The following is a 16,659-nucleotide window of genomic DNA, read 5'->3' as shown; positions in this document are numbered from 1 at the left end:
GCTATTCACCCGGTGATCCTCGGTCTACCCTGGCTTCGCCTCCACGCCCCGGTTATTGATTGGTCCACCGAGGAGATCAGACAATGGGGTTCCCGTTGCTTCCAGCACTGTCTTCAGCAGGTCAAGCTGCCCGTTTCTGTCTGCTCCGCCACGCTCCAGATTCCGCAGGGGAGATCGCCTGGGCTGCCAGAAGAATACCAGGATTTCCAGGATGTATTCAGCGCACAGGCTGCAGACACGCTTCCTCCCCATCGGACTTTTGATTGTGTGATTGACCTGCTTCTAGGAACCAATCCACTCAGGGGACGCCTGTACACCTTGTCCCGGGAGGAATCTCAGGCCATGCGAGTTTACGTCCATGAGAACCTACTAAAGGGGTTCATTCGGCCCTCTACCTCGCCAGCAGGGGCTGGCTTCTTCTTCGTGTCCAAGAAGGACGGGTCTCTTCGGCCCTGCATCGATTACCGGGGCCTAAACAAGATCACCATTAAGAACCGGTACCCGCTCCCACTCATCCCAGAGCTGTTTGACCGGTTACAAGGGGCCAAGATTTTCATGAAGTTGGGCTTGCGAGGGGCCTATAACCTGGTGCGGATCAGGGAGGGTGACGAGTGGAAGACGGCGTTTAACACCCACGAGGGACATTTTGAATACCTAGTGATGCCATTCGGTCTCTGTAATGCCCCTGCGGTGTTTCAGAATTTTGTGAACTACATCTTCCAGGATCTGCTATACTTCTCCATCATAGTGTACCTTGACGATATCTTGATTTTCTCACCCTCATTGCCGCAGCACATCACACACGTCCGCACAGTGTTACAGCGACTCAGGGAGCACCGGCTATACGCCAAGTTGGAAAAGTGCTCTTTTCACCAGCAGAGACTTCCTTTCCTGGGATACATTGTCTCATCCACCGGGCTGCAGATGGACCCAGATAAGCTGAAGGCGATCTGCAACTGGCCGGTACCCCAGGGTCTTCAGGCTTTACAGAGATTCCTGGGGTTTGCCAATTACTACCGGCAGTTTATCCGGGACTACTCCCTGATCACGGCTCCTCTGACGGCCCTCACTAGGAAGGGGGCTGATGTGAAGAACTGGACGCCGGAGGCTCTCGCTGCTTTCACCACCTTGAAGGACGCCTTCCTCTCTGCCCCGGTACTCCGCAGTCCGGACCCAACCAAGCTGTTCCTGGTAGAGGTGGACGCCTCCTCCCTGGGAACGGGGGCTGTACTCTCCCAGACATCTGCATCCGGGAAGAAACATCCCTGCTTCTTTTTCTCCCGCAAGTTCACCCCAGCGGAGCGGAACTACACTGTAGGGGACCGGGAGATCCTGGCACTTAAGTTGGCTTTTGAGGAGTGGCGTTACTTGTTGGAGGGAGCAGCACACCCAGTCACGGTAATAACGGATCACAAGAACCTCTTGTACTTGCAGAACGCCACCAGACTGAACCCTCGCCAGGCCCGGTGGTCTTTGTTTTTCGCCCGGTTTGACTTCCATATGATCTTCAGGCTGGGCGAGAAGAATGTCCAGGCGGATGCCCTGTCTCGCAGCTTCGAGGCTCTGGAGGACCAGGAGGAGCCCTGCCCAATGCTGAATCCAGCATGTATTCCCTCCATGTCCGGGGCCAGTGCCGCTTGCCAGAAGGCCGTTCCGGTGGGTCTCCGTAGGAAGGTGCTGCGCTGGGGGCATGCGTCCGAATTTGCCGGACACTTTGGTTTCCACAAGACCTTACATCTGATCTCCCGATCGTATTGGTGGCCCTGGATGGCGCAGGATGTTCTCCAATACGTGTCTACCTGTCCGGTGTGCGCCCGAACTAAGTCTTCACATCAGAAGCAGTGGGGGCTGATGCAGCCCATGCCGATACCACAGCAGCCATGGGAGGACCTGTCCATGGATTTCATCACCAACCTGCCACCCTCGCAGGGCAATACGGTCATCTGGGTAGTGATCGACCGGTTCTCCAAGATGGCCCACTTCATTCCTATGAAGGCTTTACCCACTGCCGCTACCCTTTCCGCAAACTTCATCACACACATCTTCTGGCTCCATGGACTGCCACAGAGGATCATTAGTGACCGAGGCTCGCAGTTTACCTCGCGCTTCTGGAAGGCTTTGTGTTCAGCTTTTGGGGTTACCACTTTATTCTCGTCTGCATATCACCCCCAGACCAATGGTATGGTGGAGCGGGTCAACCAGACTGTGAAGGCATTCCTCCGGGTATACTCTAACCAGCACCAGGATGACTGGTCTACTCTGCTACCCTGGGCTGAGTTTGCCTATAATAACAGTCTGCATTCGGCCTTCCGGACGACACCTTTCAGCACCATCTATGGACGCCACCCGCGTCTACCTCCGCCAATTTCTCCCGCAGAAGTTCCACCTCAGGTGCAGTCCACAGTCCGTTCCTTTCAGGAAGCTTGGAAGAAGGTCCAGGATCAGCTACGAGGGGCAGCAGTCAAGGCCAAGGAGACCTATGACCGTAGAAGACAAGCGGCTCCCACATTCCTGCCGGGAGAAAAAGTATGGTTGAGCACCCGATACCTGAAACTGCGGCTCCCATCTCTGAAGTTTGCTCCCCGGTTCATTGGACCTTTTGCTGTACAATCCAGGATAGGAGCAGTGACTTACTGGTTGCACCTACCTAGCCATCTCCGGGTGCACAATGCCTTTCATGTGTCCCTCCTGAAACCTTTCCGCAGGTCCAAGTGGCATCCTGAACTCAAGAAGGTGGCCGTGCCTGAGAGTGATCCAGATCCAGAGTATGAGGTGGATCGCATCCTGGATTCCAAGCGTCGTGGAAGGAAGCTGTACTATCTCCTCACCTGGAAGCATTTTGGACCGGAGGATAACTCCTGGGAGCCGGCGACCAATGTGCATGCTCCAGATCTGATCCAGGAGTTCCACGCTCATCATCCTGCTAAGCCCAGACCAAACAGGTGAGGGGGAGACATGGGCGTAGACTGGGGGGGGCGAGGGGGGGCATTGCCCCCCCCCCCCCAACTTTTCTTACCGGAAGTCACGTTTTTACCGGAAGTCGCGGGGCTAGTAGCGCCGCGCTAGTAGAAAATCACCAAAACAGGCAGCTCGACGACTCCGTCCTTCGCTTCCCTGCCCTCAGCGTTCCGCCGCCTAAAGGAAATGACATCAGAGGAAGGCAGGACTGGACGCTGAGGGTAAGGAAGAGAAGGACGGAGTTCGAGGTACTTCCTGTTTGGCGCTACTACCGCCAGTTCGGAATCGGAGTTCTCCCTTCTCCCCGGAACGAAGTTAGTGAGCCACAGAGCCAGCAGCAGTCCAGTCCTCATAAGGTAAAAATGAAATATAATCTTTAGTCTGTGTTTCCACTTTCCTCCACTCCCCCGCGGGCCACGCAAACGTCGCCGTTGAACAGCAAGCAAACCTGCTGCTGCTTGCCTGAATCCACCACCACGTGTTGTTTCTTTATTGTTGGTCCATGATTCCTCAGGACGGAGTTGCCAGTTTGGATGTAGATCGGGACGGGGGTTATCTTATCAAGGTATGGTCATTTTTAACCCCTTGATGCAGACAAAGGCTTCATCCATTTCTAAATCTCCTCTGCTTTCTTTAGACTGGGCAGCAAAACGTGACATACAGACTGGTGAGTGATAATCACATGCTTCTGCTGTTTTCCCCATGGAAATCCATTCATGCGGGCCTTATGTTTCACAGAAATTCATTCTGCACTGCATTTACGTTTTAGCAGTAGTCCAGTTTACTGGTCCACAGATTCTGCGTATGTTGCAGGATGCTGGCTGTAGTACTCCATGACTGACTAATAACACATGAGCTACAGTACTGAGGAAGTTTGTGAACCCCAGTGTAATAGCCAAAATTAGAAGTACTTAACCACCATTCTTTAATTGAAACCAGCCTTTTCTTTTGCAATAAGAGGTATAAATTAAACTATTATATATTTAATGAGATATAGAGACATATTTTCAAAGCACTTGTAATCTATGGAACTTTGTAAGTCTTAAGTGCGTAGAAAATGAACTCCTTAGTATACAGCAGGGGTTTCCAACATTGGCCCTCGCCACGGGTTTTCAAGATTTCCCCAATGAATATGCATGAGATCTCGTGCATATTCATTGGGCAAATCCTGAAAACCCAACTGGATTGTGACCCATGAGGACCAAGATTGGACAGTACAGTACCTCTCCACTCTCATCTCTCCCTACGTTCCTCCATGGGAACTCCATTCCCTGGGTAAATCTCTCTTATTTATTTATTTTATTGCATTTGTACCCCACATTTTCCCACCTATTTCAGGCTCAATGTGGCTTACAGAGTGTTCTTATGACGAAGTCATGACAGGATCTTAGATACAATTGGTAATAAGCAGAAGGTGTACAAGAGATTAGAGAGGGAGGTGTTAGGTAATGTAAGAAATGTATTTTGATAATTGGGTGGGTTTGTTGGTGGTTTTGTTAAGGGTTCTTATTGTAGGCTTTGTTGAAGAGATGTGTCTTCAGAGATTTGCAGAAGTTGATTAGATTATCCATGGTTTTCAGGGCTTTGGGTAGTGCATTCCCTAGCTATGTACTTCTCTACGAGAAGGTAGTGGCGTATGCCTGCTTGTATTTAAGTCCTTTGCAGCTGGGGAAGTTCAAGAGCTGGCTTGATATCTCATACATATTCATTATTGTTATTCCCCCAAAAAAGCCAGCTCTTTTTCCCTTCCTTCCTCTATATTAGCATATGGGGCGGAGCATATTAGCGGGGCGGAGCCTATGCTAATAAGCTCCGCCCCATCCTTTGCCCCCCCAAATGAAACAGTCAAACTACGCCCATGGGGGAGATCTTTCCGGAGGGGGTACTGTTACGCTCTGCTACACTTCTCCAGGATGGGTCGGTTTCTGTTTCCTAACCCGGTAGCCGTCATCCGGCTTGGAGCAAGAGCAGCAGCCATCTTTGCTAGCTCAGGAGGGGGCAGCCATCTTGTCTAAACGAGAACAGGAAGGAACTCCATATCTGGTCGTGGGAGGATCTCCTATGGGGGCTGCCATGTTGGATGCACCTGAGTTTGGTTTGCTCTGATTGCTTCACTATTTAAAGCACTGCCTCCAGGCCTTCTTTGCTTCGCCCTCAATTGTTCTGAGGAGTTGCTGTGGGAGTGCTGTTCACTGACTATTCTTCTGTTCCTGTTTACCTGTGCACTGGACCTTGGCTAGTTTTCTCGGATTACGCTTGTTTGCTGCCTGCCTTGACCCTGGACTGATTTTGACTATTCTTTGCCTGTCGGAGTACTGGTTCTGGACTGTGTCTGTTTCCTGCCATCCTGGTCAGCGACTGTGCAACCCCGCCGGTTCCATAAGTCCTGGTGGCCGCCTGCAGCTGGGAGCTCAACTCCCGGTGAATGGTGGTCGCTTTCCAGGTGAAGCTAGGGGTTGTCTGGCTGCCTGACCGAGTGCGGTAGCACTCCATCTCTGCCGTGCTCTGTTGGGGCACAAGGGCTCACCACTACCGGGTCATAACATGAGTGGGGGAGGTGGAGCATAGTTGGAGGTTAAAGGAGGACATTAAAGCGAGTAACTTGGAAATATAAGAGTTGGAAGGATCATTAGCAGGAATATTAAAGTCACCAAGGATGAGAGAGGGGGAGGAAGGATCATGGAAGAAGGCAAGCCAGGCATCAAAGTCACTGAGAAAGGATGAAAGGGACTTATCAGGGGGATGATAAATGACCGCTATTCAAAGAGGCAGAGGAGAGAAAAGGTGGATAGAGTGGACTTCAAAGGAGGAAAAACAGTGAGATTGAGGTGGAAGAAGGGGTTGAAATCTGGAGGAGGGAGAGAGAAGTAATCCAACACTGCCCCCACAGCCAGCAGGGCGAGGAGTATGTGAAAAAGATAACCGCCATGGCAGAGGGCTGTGACTGAAGCAGAGTCATCAGGGCAGAGCCAGGTTTCTGTTATGGCGAGCAGATGGAGGTGACGTGAGATAAAGAGGTCATGAACATATGGGAGTTTGTTGCAGATAGAGCGGGCATTCCAAAGGGTGCAAGAGAAGGGCAGAGAAGAGGAGGGGAGTAGAGGAATAGTGATGAGGTTAGAGAGGTCATGGTGAGATCTGTAGAGTTGGGATAATAGATAGTGAGGAGGGCCAGGATTGGGATTGATGTCACCGGCTGAGAGTAAGAGAGGGAGTAAAAGAGAAAGGAGGAGAGTAGGAGAGGTGTGGCCATTAAGGTGTCGAAGGCGAGATGTATTTAGGTGGAATGGGGAAGGCAAAATGGAAGGAAGAAAGAGATGAAGATTAAAAGCTAAGAGGGAGGAAGAGGGTAGGAGAGACGGTGAGGTGATGAAGTCGATGGATGGGCAGTGAGTTCCTGTAGTTGAGAGAAGTAGGGGGTGAGGGAAAAGATTAGGAAGGGACAGGGCAAGGAAGAGAATGTGTATAGGGGCCATAGCGTGATTCAGAATTAGATATAATTGGGTGAGGCCAGTAGTGACTGGGAGAAAATAGATGTAAAGAGAAAAATGCCCCCAAGAGCGGAGGCCCTGAGTGGATCGGAGTAGACCTGGGAGTCACCCCGGAGAAGGCTGTAAAGGATATGCAGATGAGCTGCAAGTCCTCCACAGCACCTGAAAGGCAGCCGGTGGTAGAGCTGGGCACCTCTTAGCTGAGGAAGGCTTACCAGGGGTTAGGCCGAAGCCAGCATTCCTCCCCCTGAGGGTCGCCTGATCCTGTTTCTTATTATTTTCAGTTGGTTCCTTCTTCCATTTTCTGAAGGATTTTCTTTTAGCTCTAATAGCTTCCTTCACTTTACTTTTTAACCACGTCGGCTGTTGCTTGGTCTTCTGTCCTCCTTTTTTAATACGCGGAATATTTTTGGCCTGGGCTTCCAGGATGGTGTTTTTGAACAGCATCCACGCCTGATGTAAATTTTTGACCCTCACAGCCGCTCCTCTAAGTTTTTTTTTCACCGTTCTTCTAAACGCTAACGTATTTGATTTCCTACGTATACTTACTTCAAAGCTAATATCATATCCGATCATATTATGATCACTGTTATCAAGCGGCTCCAGCACCATTACATCCCGCACCAGATCATGCGCTCCACTAAGGACTAGGTCTAGAATTTTTCCTTCTCTCATTGGCTCCTGTACCAGCTGCTCCATAAAGCTGTCCTTGATTTCATCAAGGAATTTTATCTCCCTAGCATGCCCCAATGTTACATTTATCCAGTCAATATTGGGGTAATTGAAATCAGCCATTATTATTGTGTTGCCCAGTGTGTTTACGTCCCTAATTTCCTTTAATATTTCTGCACTCATCTGTTCATCCTGGCCAGGTGGACGGTAGTACACTCCTATCACTATCCTTTTCCCCTTTACACATGGAATTTCAATCCATAGTGATTCCAAGAAGTGTTTTGTTTCCTGCAGAATTTTCAATCTATTTGATTCAAGGCTCTCGTTAATATACAATGCTACCCCTTCACCAATTCGATACACCCTATCAGGATGAGCAGGTAGACGCTGAAATTATAAAAGAAATCAGAGACGCAAACAAAATGGGCAATGTGATAATAATGGGTGACTTCAATTATCCAAATATAGACTGGGTAAATGTAACATCGGGACACACTAGAGAGGTACAATTCCTTGATGAAATCAAGGACAGATTTATGGAACAGTTGGTGCAGGAGCCGACGAGAGAAGGAAAAATTCTAGACTTGGTCCTTAGTGGAGCGCATGATCTGGTGGGGGCCGTTATGGTACTGGGGCCGCTTGATAACAGTGATCATAATATGATCAGTTTTGATATCAACCTTGAAGTAACTATAGACAGGAAGTCAAATACGTTAGCATTTAACTTTAAAAAAAGGAGACTACGATAAAATGAGAAGAACGGTTAAAAAAAAACTTATGGGGGGCAACTGAGAGGGTAAAAACTGTACAACAGGCATGGACGCTGTTCAAAAATACCATCCTGGAGGCCCAGGCCAAACATATTCCGCGAATTACAAAAGAAAGACGGAAGTCCAAAAGACAGCCGGCATGGTTGAAAAGTGAGGTGAAGGAAGCTATTAGGGCTAAAAGAAACACCTTCAGAAAATGGAAGAAGGAACCGTCTGAAAATAACAAGAAGCAGCATAAGGAATGTCAAAGCAAATGCAAGGCGCAGATAAAGAAGGCCAAGAGGCATTACAAAAAAATAGATAGCATTAGAGGCAAAAAAAATAGCAAACATTTTTTTCGGTATATTAAAAGCAGGAAGCCGGCAAAAGAATCATTTGGGCCGCTGGATGACCGAGGGGTAAAAGGGGCGATCAAGGAAGATAAAGATGTAGTGGAGAGATTGAATGAATTCTTTGCTTCGGTCTTCACCGAGGAAGATTTGGGTGGGATACCGGTGCCAGAAATGGTATAGTCTGACATCGGTGCCAGGGAAAATGGTAGAGACTATTATCAAAAACAAAATTACAGAGCACATCCAAGGACATGGATTAATGAGACCAAGTCAGCACGGCTTTTGTGTGGGGAAATCTTGCCTGACCAATTTACTTCAATTCTTTGAAGGAGTAAACAAACATGTGGACAAAGGGGAGCCGGTTGATACTGTGTATCTGGATTTTCAAAAGGCGTTTGACAAGGTACCTCATGAACGGCTACAGAGGAAATTGGAGGGTCATGGGATAGGAGGAAATGTCCTATTGTGGATTAAAAACTGGTTGAAGGATAGGAAACAGAGAGTGGGGTTAAATGGGACAAAGAGAAAACACAATGCCTAATCCTCTCATCTCAACACACCGCGCTCCTCCCAATTAATCTTAACACCTCCGACATCACAATCCCCATATCTGATAACCTGAAAATCCAATCCACTATAAAAAAGATGTTCAACATGATGTGGATACTGAAACGCGTAAAATCATATCTCGCCCTGAAAACATTCCGTAATCTGGTGCAATCCACGGTACTTAGCCACATCGACTACTGTAATAGTATCTTCTTAGGCTGCAAGACCCATATCCTGAAAAAACTTCAGACTGCCCAAAATACAGCAGCAAGACTAATTTTTGGCAAACCACGATTTGAATGCACAACACCTCTTCGACAAAAACTTCACTGGCTCCCTATCCAAGAACAAATCATCTTCAAGGTCCACATATTAATCCACAAGTTTATCCACCGTGAATCTCCAGACTATATGCTCAATCTGATTGACCTTCCCACCAGAAACATGTCTGAAACCTCACAAACTTACCTCAATCTATATTATCCCAATAACAATAACAAAGGACTCAAGTACAAAACCTATTATGGATCCAACTTCTCCTTCTTAGGCAGCCAACTCTGGAATGCCCTCCCCAGACCTATCTGATCAATCAGGAACTATCTACCCTTCCGGAAATCACTAAAAACCCATCTGTTCAAGCAAGCCTACCCAAATGACCCAAACTAATCCTATGAACCCATTTACCCAACACTTGCACATCTCTATCTACCTATATCTTTTATTATTCTGCTATACTTAACTTATATTTTCTCTATCAAGTTTCAATATCAATACTCTGTAATCCCTATTACTATGTAAGCCGCATTGAACCTGCTTTGAGTGGGAAAGTGCGGGGTACAAATGTAATAATAAATAAATAAAAAGTACTGAGCATGATGTAAATAGGAACAACAATATCCAGTGTACCTGAATGTAACTCACCTTGAGCTACTACTGAAAAAGGTGTGAGCAAAAATCTAAATAAATAAATAAATAAAATTGTTTGAAATGTCTATATGCGAATGCCAGGAGCCTAAGAAATGAGATGAGAGAGTTAGAATATATTGCACTAAATGAAAAATTAGATATAATAGGCATCTCTGAGACCTGGTGGAAGGAGGATAACCAGTGGGACACTGTCTTACCGGGGTACAAATTATATCATAGTACATAAGTAATGCCACACTGGGAAAAGACCAAGAGTCCATCGAGCCCATCATCCTGTCCACGACAGCGGCCAATCCAGGCCAAGGGAGCGATACACCTTACCATGCATTAAGGGGTGTCAACAGCGCCACATTATCTGCCACTGTTAGGTCTGTGTTAAAAATGTATTGAAAAAGAAAGCCTTTAGATGTTTTCTGAACAAATCATAAGTACATAAGTAATGCCACACTGGGAAAAGACCAAGGGTCCATCGAGCCCAGCATCCTGTCCCCGACAGCGGCCAATCCAGGCCGAGGGCACCTGGCAAGCTTCCCAAACGTACAAACATTCTATACATGTTATTCCTGGAATTGTGGATTTTTCCCATTTAGTAGTGGTTTATCCTTTAGGAAACCGTCTAACTCCTTTTAAAACTCTGCCAAGCTAACCGCCTTCACCACGTTCTCCAGCAACGAATTCCAGAGTTTAATTATGCGTTAGGTGAAGAAAATTTTTCTCTGATTTGTTTTAAATTTACTACACTGTAGTTTCATCGCATGCCCCCTAGTCCTAGTATTTTTGGAAAGCGTGAACAGACGCTTCTCATCCACCTGTTCCACTCCACATATTATTTTATATAGCTCTATCATGTCTCCCCTCAGCCATCTCTTCTCCAAGCTGAACAGCCCTAGCCTCCTTAGTCTTTCTTCATAGGGAACTTGTCCCATCCCCGCTATCATTTTAGTCACCCTTAGCTGCATCTTTTCCAATTCTACTATATCTTTCTTGAGATGCGGTGACCAGAATTGAACACAATATTCAAGGTGCAGTCGCACCATGGAGCGATACAACGGCATTATAACATCCCCACACCTGTTTTCCATACCTTTCCTAATAATACCCAACATTCTATTTGCTTTCCTAGCTGCAGCAGCACACTGAGCAGAAGGTTTCAGTGTATTATCGACGACGACACCCAGATCCCTTTCTTGGTCCGTAACGCCTAACGTGGAACCTTGCATGACGTAGCTATAATTTGGGTTATTTTTTCCCACATGCATCACCTTGCACTTGCTCACATTAAACGTCATCTGCCATTTAGCCGCCCAGTCTCCCAGTTTCGTAAGGTCCTTCTGTAATTTTTCACAATCCTGTCGCGAGTTAACAACTTTGAATAACTTTGTGTCATCAGCAAATTTAATTACCTCGCTAGTTACTCCCATCTCTAAATCATTTATAAATATATGATTTATTTTTATTTTATATCATTTATACGTTTAGTTATCAAACAGGAAAGTACAATTAAAGGAAAGTGATATGTGGGGCGGAAAGGTTCATGGTTAAGAGAAAGTAGTTAAGTCCATAAGGTCTTTAGAGGAGTTGGAGTCCAGGAATCACAGAGACAGGACGGGATCTTTAGGGTAAGCTTGCCCAAATAAGTAGGTCTTGAGAGACTTCCTGAAAGTCAAATGATCTTGAACCGTTTTTACGAGTGCCGATATAGGAAAAGGTGGAAGCATATGTGGTTTTATACTTGAGACCAGAACACGCAGGGTAATGGAGGTTTAAGTATGAACGAGAAGATCGAAGTGCTAAGCTGACAAGGGCATCCATATATGCTGGAGCTGCTCCATAGAGGATCTTATGGACTAGGGTGCAAATTTTAAAAGTTATTAAAAAGCAGCGGGCCCAAGAGGTTAAGATTTATTTATTTGCTGCATTTGTATTCCACATTTTCCCACCTTTTTGCAGGCTCAATGTGGCTTACAATATATTACAATGACAATCACATTAATGGAATAAGAATTTCAGAATATAGATACAGATATAGATACAGATAAGGTGCATAAGAATATCATGGCAATCATATTAATGGAATATGTTCATGCCCAAGGATATGTTGTCAGAGATTTCTCTTAGATTAGATTTGAAGGGAATGAATATGGTGACATTATTGGCGTAAATGAAAGGGTTGAGACCATGCCTGAATAGAGCTTTGGCTAGGGGGATCATCATAAGATTGAAAAGGATAAAGATGATCCTTGAGGTACACTGCAATTTGGTGACCAGGGAGATGAGATAGTTGAGGTTTTTTTTTTCTTACATTTGTACCCCGTGCTTTCCCACTCATAGCAGGTTCAATGCAGCTTACGTATTATATACAGGTACTTATTTGTGATTTACCATGTCAAATGCACTGGATAAATTAATACTTGACAGTATTCATTTGCAATCTTTTGTCTGATTTTATAGACATATATAAATATAGACTTATAGACCTATCAGCAAGGAACACAAAAAGGTTTTCACGCACCTTCTTAAACCTCCACTATCCCAACTGTAGAGGATTCAAATACAAATCGGTACATGCATCCAGCTTCTCCTACATCTGTACGCACTACCGAATGCCATAAAAACAACATATGATCTGACAGCCTTCCGAAAGTTACTGAAGACCAACCTGTCCAAAGAGACTTATAAAAAGAATCCTTCATAAAAGACTTAACACTAAAACTGTATCCGAACTTGCCAATATTGAACTCTCTAATTTGACAACTTTAATCATACAATTAGTGAACCTTATACTTTATCCCAATCTCGTATCCCTGATATGAATTATTTACTTATTTATGTCTAATTTACCAGATATTTTATATACCTTAATTGCAACAATACTCTGTACTTCTCATTCTGTTAATGGCGATTGCCATTGCGGCATAATGTAAGCCACATTGAGCCTGCAAAGAGGTGGGAAAATATGGAATACAAATGCAACAAATAAATAAATAAAATTTTTATTTCTATATAAGGACACCTGATCTACTACGGTCTCTTTTGCAACCTCACTATCAGGATACCCTAGTGTGAGAGGTTACTGAGTAGACGGCCTCAAGGAAAGAGAGAGCAGCCCTGGAGGGAGATAAAGAGGCATTCACAAATCTGTTATAGAGGAGGAGTGCGCCCTCTGATGGCCAAAATTTATTGGAATAAGGAATAAGCCCAGGGACCACCAGGCCCACAATGCACCTGACCCAATACAGGACTCTCAGGAAGTGAAGGGGGGAGGGGCAGGATTGGGAGATGGCTTCTAATCAGGGAGATGAGGATCAGCTGGGGGAACCCTGGGAGGAGGAAGAAGAAATAGAATGGGATAAAAAGGAGGCTACAGAGGAGAGAGGAGGAGAGTATGGAGGTGGCTGCATTCATGCAAACTGCTGGTACCAGCGTGAGAGGTTTCCTGGCTGCCAGGGCCGGTCTTAGTAAGTGTGGGGCCCTGTGCAGACCAATTTGGTGGAGCCCCATCCTAGCCTTCAAAGTGTTCCGATCCAGCCCTTAAATTCAGCAATTTTCCCTCCATCCATATCCAGCATTTCTCCTCACTCTCCTCCATCCATGTTCATCTACTTTCCTCCCCTCCCCCACATCCATGTCCAGCATTTCTCCCCTCTCCCTTCCCCTCCATCCATGTGCATCTCCTTCCTTTGTCTTTCCTTCCCTCCATTCCTGCCCAACATTTCTCCTCTCTCCCCTGCCCTCCCCTCCCCTCCATGTCCAGCAATTTCTCCTCTCTCCCTGGGCCCTGTCCTCCCATCCATGTCCATCCTTGTCCACCAATACTCTTCGCTCCCCTTCCCTCCTCCATCCATCCATATCCAGCAATTCTCCTCCCTCCCCTCCATGTCCAGCAATTTCTCCTCTCTCCCTGGGCCCTGCCCTCCCATCCATGTCCATCGATGCTCCTCTCTCCCCTGCCCCCTCCATCTATCCATATCCAGCAATTTTCCTCCCTCCGCTTCTTGTCCAGCAATTAATCCTCTCTCCCTGGGCCCTGCCCTCCCATCCATGTCCATTGATCAATGCTCCTCTCTCCCCATCCCTCCCGTTCCCATGTCCACTTGCCCACCCTCTTCTCTGGTTCAGATCTTCTAGTATTTACATTTACCTCCATTTCAGCAGCTGCGCAGCGTGAGTGAAAGCACTGTCTGACGTCTCTCCACCAGCCTTCCCTTCGCTCGTTCGTTCCCTCAGTGCCCCGCCTTCTTCTGACGTCATTTCCTCGAGGGCGGGACACTGAGAGGGAATGAACGAATGAAGGGAAGGTTTAGAGACGTTGGGCAGCGCTTTCACTGACGCTGCACAGCTGCTGCGACGTCGGAGCGAGGTAAATTTAAATGCCGAGCACTGGGATGGAGTGGAGGAGGCTGACTGAGGCGCGCCACGCGGGGCCCCCTTAAGCGCAAGGCCCTATGCGGCCGCCTCGGCCTAAGACCGGCCTTGCTGGCTGCTGTATTTCCTAATAATACAAGTAATCTGGGGACTTATGCAATAAAGGTTTCTCCAAATATATACTATCCAATAAAAAAACAGAAACCCTACATAATATATTAACTATTATTATGATTAGTTAATATATTATGTATGGTTTCTGTTTTTTATTGCTGTATTTCCTAAACTGTCTAGAATTGGAAAGACAGAACTGATGCAGCTGGGAAGAAACCTGTGGCAGCAGGTAACTCAAAAGGTTAAGAATATGGGAAGTTAAATACCGTATGTTGTAAGAAACCGGTGATTAACAGAATAATTAGTGGCTACCTGAAAAGAGAAAGTGAGGTTAAAGGACTGAACTATAAGCAGCAAGCTAGTGGATATAACCCTGTGTGACATTGTGAATGGGAATAAATGTCAAGGAACCTGAGATAATGCAGTATGCTGTGCCGTTAAAGTTGCTACAAATGAACTGGTATAAATAAATGAGAAACCTTTATTATAAGAATGTTGGAGTCCCTGTCAGTTTATTGAGTGATCACTGAAGTACAAGTCAAAGGAACAGTGAATCCAGAGTGTCCTGGCTGTGGGAGAAAGGCGAACAGGTGTTGACCAGTGTCTAAAGAGAAGCCGGCGTTGAAGCATATCTGCTAAGCAGGGTCAACCCAGGCCAAAGAGTGGAAGGGAGAACTGCTGACACTAGCTTCCCTAGCACCCACGTTTTCTTCTGATATTTATTCCATTTGGTAGGAGTTGATCATGGGGACTAAGGGGTGGAGAAAAAATCCACAATGATGGACAACGGTTCTAGCACTGATCCCTTCCCCCTCTTATTTTTGATATCTTTGCAGTCCACTGATCACTTATTTTAATGTTTAATGTATGACTCATTAACATGATTTTAATATGTATTTAAGATTTAACAATTTTTTATTGATGAATGCACATGTTAAACATTTCCATACCAAACAGTACAAATCTGGTAATAATCAATTCAAACCTGTACTAATACAGCTGAACGTCTATCAACGTTTTCTTCCCCCCCCCTCTCCCAGTTCTCCCTTCCACTCCCCCCACTTCCTTCTTACTAATGTATTTGTTAGCATTGTCATATATATGCAGAAGTTCCATGCATAACCGTTGTCAAGAAAGCTATATATTAAATTCTAAAAATGTATCAGATAGCAACCTAGGTATTGTTCAACAAAGTTCGAAATAAAATATAAACTACTGACAACATTCTGTGGTCGTTATTTGTTACTGCATTGCTTTACTGAGCTTCATTTCTTCCCTGCCCTGTACTGTAATTTTGCCAGTCAACAATTTATCACCCACAAAGCAGGAGAAACACATCGCATCCTTGTAATGCCACTATCACTTTCCCACCCCTCGGGCTCCCCCCCTCCCGTACTGTACCCACCCCCTCTTCCCTTCCCCCCCTTCCAATCCCAATATGTTTCTATATTCATTTAACTAGGACATGATTGTGACCCCTGAGGCAGGTGGCTTTTTCTGCTGAAACACGACGCATGTTGGGTGTTTCTCCTGGTATTTTGATTAAAGTAAAGCAACATTTCCGCAAGGGCTTGTCATTTGGTCAACCTCTATCTCCTGGTTAAGACTAGGGACAAAGCCACCACTGAGTGAGCCTGGAAAAAGCCCAGGGCTGCCTGTTGTAAGGTGCTCTTTATCTGGCATCTCTCTCCCTTACTTCTCCCCCCTCCTGGTCAAGCATCACTCTTTAGCGCCCCTGCTACTACTACAAATCATTGCTATAGCACTACTAGATGTACGCAGTGCTGTACACATTATATGCAGGTACTTTCTCTGTCCCTAGAGGACTCAATCTAAGTTTTTGTACCTGGTGCAATGGAGGGTTAAGGGGCGCCAAAAAATGTGCTGCGCTAGTGTAGGCATGTGTTTTGGGGGCACGCAGATCCATTTTTCAGCAAGCCTCTAAAAAAGGCCTTTTTAAAATTTTTGCTGAAAATGGACGTGCGGCAAAATAAAAATTGGCGCGTGTCCATTTTGGGTCTGAGACCTTACCGCCAGCCATTGACTTAGCGGTAAGGTCTCACACGGTAACCGTGCAGTAATTGTCTACACATGTAGAATGACGATTACTGCCCGGTTTCTGCCACACGCCAAAAACTAAAAATTATTTTTCGGTGCGCGTAGCAGCCGTGCGGCAAAAATTAACTTACTGCAAGGGCCACGCAGTAGCCAGGCAGTAACGACAGAGAGAGATATGGGAAGGGACAGGGACGCAGAGAAGATATACTGGACATGAAGGGAGCATAGGGACAGGGACATAGAGAAGATGCTGAACAGGATAGATAAGTGAGACAGAGGGAAGATGGATAGTAGACAGAGAAAATAAATGTGAAAAGGGCAGTAGACTTTTTAAAAAGTGAGCTAAGAACAAAACAGACAAAAGCAGAAAAGAGACAGTGGGACCAAAGCAATGCTTAGATAACAAAGGTAAACAAAAGTAAG

The sequence above is a fragment of the Microcaecilia unicolor genome, chromosome 2, assembly GCF_901765095.1.
Source record: "Microcaecilia unicolor chromosome 2, aMicUni1.1, whole genome shotgun sequence".
NCBI lineage: Eukaryota > Metazoa > Chordata > Amphibia > Gymnophiona > Siphonopidae > Microcaecilia > Microcaecilia unicolor.
The sequence above is the reverse complement of the archived record's forward strand: the minus strand, read 5'-3'. Positions refer to the sequence as shown.